This window comes from Eptesicus fuscus, chromosome 3, assembly GCF_027574615.1.
Source record: "Eptesicus fuscus isolate TK198812 chromosome 3, DD_ASM_mEF_20220401, whole genome shotgun sequence".
NCBI classification, from domain to species: domain Eukaryota; kingdom Metazoa; phylum Chordata; class Mammalia; order Chiroptera; family Vespertilionidae; genus Eptesicus; species Eptesicus fuscus.
The window spans coordinates 103,929,788-103,933,811 of record NC_072475.1 but is presented as its reverse complement, the minus strand read 5'-3'; the positions used below and the strand labels follow the sequence as shown (position 1 = coordinate 103,933,811).

At 46.6% G+C, this 4,024-nt stretch overlaps 1 pseudogene; it reads right to left on the bottom strand.

Moving 5' to 3' along the window:
• Window positions 1-210: 210 nt before the first annotated feature.
• On the bottom strand, window positions 211-1,264 carry LOC103302132 (elongation factor 1-alpha 1-like; annotated as a pseudogene).
• Between the last annotated feature and the right edge of the window lie 2,760 nt (window positions 1,265-4,024).

The following is a 4,024-nucleotide window of genomic DNA, read 5'->3' as shown; positions in this document are numbered from 1 at the left end:
AGCAAAACGGCCCGGAGGACAGTCAGAGAAGCTCTCAACACACATGGGCCTGCCAGGAACCATATCAATGATTGCAACATCACTGGATTTCAAAAGCTTAGGGCCATTTTCCAGCTTTTTCCCAGAACGACAATCAATCTTCGGCTCCACAAATTTGCAAGCAACACGAGCTGTGTGACAATCCAGCACACGTGTTTAGCCAGCACTGATTTAGCCTGGATGGTTCAGGACAATCACCTGAGTTGTGAAGCCAGCTGCTTCCACTGGTGGGTCATTTTTGCAGTCACCAGCCACATTGCCACGATGAACATCTCTGACAGACGTGTTCTTGACATTGAAGCTCACACTGTCCACAGGAAAAGCTTCACTCAAAACCTCATGGTGCCCTTCAACAGACTTTATTTCAATTGTAACACTGGCTGGAGCATGGCCACCACCATGCCGGGTTTGAGAATACCAGTCTCCACTCTGCCTACAGCGACAGTACCCATACCACCAATTTCGGAGGCATCCTGGAGGGGCAAACACAAGGGCTTATCACTTGGACGAGTTGGTGGCAGGTTGCAATCCAGTATTTCAGGTAGTGTGGTTCCACCGGCATTGCCATCTTTACGGGGGACTTTCTGTCCCTTGAAGCAAGGCACGTTAGCACTTGGCTCTGGCATGTTGTTGCCCTTCTAATCAGAAGTGGGCACAAATGTCACTGTGTTAGGGTTTAGATAATTTTCTTAAGGTAGGTGCTGACTTCTTTAACAATTTTCTTGCATCCCTTCTGGCTGTAGGACGGCTCAGTGGAACCAATTTTATTAACACCAATAATCAGTTGTTTCACACTCAGAGGGTAAGCCAGACGGACATGCTCATGGCTCTGTCCATTCTTGGAGATACCTGCCTCAAATTCACCAACACCCACAGCAACAATCAGGATGGCACAGTCAGCCTGAGATATACCTGTAATCAATGTTTTTGACAAAGTCTCTGTGCCCTGGGGCAGCCATGATGGTCATATAATATTTGCTGGTCTCAAATTTCCTCAGGGAGATATCAGTGGTGACACCACACTCATGTTCAGCTTTCCATTTATCCAAGACCCAGACATACTTAAAGGAGCCCTTCCCCATCTCAGCAGCTTCCTTCTCAAATTTTTCGATGGTTCTTTTGTCGATCCCACCACATTTGTAGATCAGATGGCCAGTAGTGATAGATTTGTGGGAATCTATTTGTCAATGACAATGATGTTGATATGAGTCTTTTCCTTTCCCATTTTGGCTTTTGTTTATTTTGATTTTTAGATTCAATTGTTGATAGATCTGTATTTATTGCCATTTTATTGTTCATAATATTGATATCTATATGTACATATATATATATTTTCCTCTTCTTAAAATTTCATGTAATACTAATTTGGTGGTGATGAACCCCTTTAACTTTTTCTTGTCTGTGAAGCTCTTTATCTGAACTTCAGTTCTAAATAACTAGAGGCCCGGTGCATGAAATTTGTGCATGGGGTGGCCCTCAGCCCAGCCTGTACCCTCTCCAATCTGGGACACCTCAGGGGATGTCTGACTGCTGGGATCAGGCCTAAACTGGCAGACAGACATCTGTCTTGCAATCCGGGACCACTGGGTCCTAACTGCTTGCCTGCCTGATTGCCCCTAACTGCCTCTGCCTGCCTGCCAGCCTGATTGCCCCTAACTGCCCCTGTGCCGGCCTGATCACCCCTACCTTGCCCCCCTGATGGCCATATCGCCCCTACTTTGACCCCTGCTGGCCTGATAGCCTCTACTCGCCCCCCTGCTGGCCTGATCACCCCTACCTTGCCCCCTGCTGGCCTGATCAGCCCGACCTTGCCCCCCTGCCAGCCTGATTGCCCCTAACTGCCTCTGCCTCAACCCCCAGACTAAGCCTCAGTCTGGCCTCCCTCTGTTGGAGGTGCCTTGGCCCATCACCCCGCTGCTGTTGCCATTTGCACCCACCATGGCTGACTGAGCCTCGAGCCTCGCAGCCATGCACAGATTGCCTGAGCCTTGGGCCAGCCCTGGGCAGCAGCAGCCACCATCTGCAGCTTGCCTGAGCCTCTGGCTGGTCCTGGACAGTGGCAGCCGCCATCCCCGGCTTGCCTGAGCCTCAGTCAGCCACTGCAGCTTTGTCCAGAAGGACATCCAGATGGTCATCTGGAAGATGTCCATCCTAATTAGCATATCACCTTATTATTAGTTTAGATAGCTTTGCTGCGTAGAGTAATCTTGGTTGTAGGTCCTTGCTATTCATCACTTTGAATATTTCTTGCTACTTCCTTCTGGCCTGTTAGAATAAACAAGTAATCTCTTCTGTCAAAGAAGGGAGTTTAGGCAGCTGCCATTTTGGCTCACATGACTTACAGCTCCCCTGCAGGCTGCTATTTTGAAATGGCAAAGGTCAACCGCTTTCTTTAAATTAGGCAATTGCACTAGAGTGTGAGCTGAAACTCTTCCAATCAAGAGTGAGAGACAGGTCATATGTGTTAGGAATAAAAGCCTGAGCAAACTGCCCGCTGTATGTGCTGTCAGGCTGTGTTGGTATGTACCCTTCTGCAGAAGTGAAGAATCTGCCTTGCTGCCTGGCTCTCGAGTATGCTTTGTGTTCTACCTGATTTTGGGGGCTTGGCTTATTTCTAACATGGCCTGCAAAGTATCTGTTGAGAAATCAGCTGACAGTCCTATGGGCACTCCATTGTAGGTAACTAACTGCATTTCTGTTGCTGCTTTTAAGATTCTCTCTTTGTCTTGTGCCTTGACATTTTAATTATGATGTGTCTTGGTGTGGGCCTCTTTGGGTTCCTCTTATTTTGGACTCTCTGTGCTTCCTGGACTTGTATGTCTATTTCTTTCACCAGGTAGGGGAAGTTTTCTGTCATTATTTTTTCAAATAGGTTTTCCATATCTTGATCTTTCTCTTCTCCTTCTGGGACCCGCATGATATTAATGTTAGTAAGCTAGAAGTTGTCCCCGAGGCTCCTTACACTATCTTCATATTTTTGGATTCTTTTTGCTCTTCTGATTGGGTGTTTTTGCTTCCTTATATTCCAAAGCAATGATTTGATTCTCAGAATCCTCTACTCTACTGTTGAATCCCTATAAATTATTCTTTATTTTAGTTTGTGTATGCTTTATTTCTGACTGGTTCTTTTTCATGTCTTTGATGTTCTCACTAATTTTCTTGAAATTCTCACTAAGATTCTTGAAATTCTCACTAAGTCCCTTGAAGCTCTCATTAAGATCCCTGAGCATCCTTATAACCATTGTTTTGAATTCTGTGTCTAATAGTTTGCTTGCTTCCATTTCATTTAGTTCCTTTTCTGGAGATTTCTTCTGTTCTTTCATTTGTAATATGTTTCTTTGTCTCTGCATTTTGGCTTCTTCCATATGTTTGTTTCATGTATTAGGTAGAGTTGCCATGTCTCCTGGAGTTGGTAGAGTGGCCTTGTGTAGTAGGTGTCCTATAGCACCCAGTGGCTCAGTTTCCCCAGTCTCCTGAGCTGGGCACTCTAGGTGCACCCTTGTGTGGGCTGAGTGCAGAGTCTTATTGTAGTTGAGCCTTGGTTGCTGTTGGCATCACTGGGAGGAATTGACCTACAGGCCAATTGGCTGTGAGGACCAGCTTTGACTACAGCTTTGAGCTTCTGTGCAGGAGATATCCCTATGGAGCAGGACTTGTTTCAGAGGGGCTTTGGTGCTCACTCAGTCTGCCCGTGAGTGTGTTGCTCATGGATGTATAGAGTTGTAATTTGGCATGGTCTGCAGTTGTCTGTCAGGTGCACTGGCTCTGGGGCCTCCAGGGAGTGCAAGTCAGCTACTACCTGTGCCCTGCTTACAGCCACCCAGCACAAGCTACAGAGCAATCTGCAGATGGCTGCTTCTTGTGTTGGGCTTGTAGGTGCCCAGGAGAGGACAAACTGTGAAGCAAGTCAGGCTGCTACTATTGCCAGTCCGGGGGCTACTTATTGAAAGGTATGGGTATGCTGAATCCAGCTGCTATTTCTTTG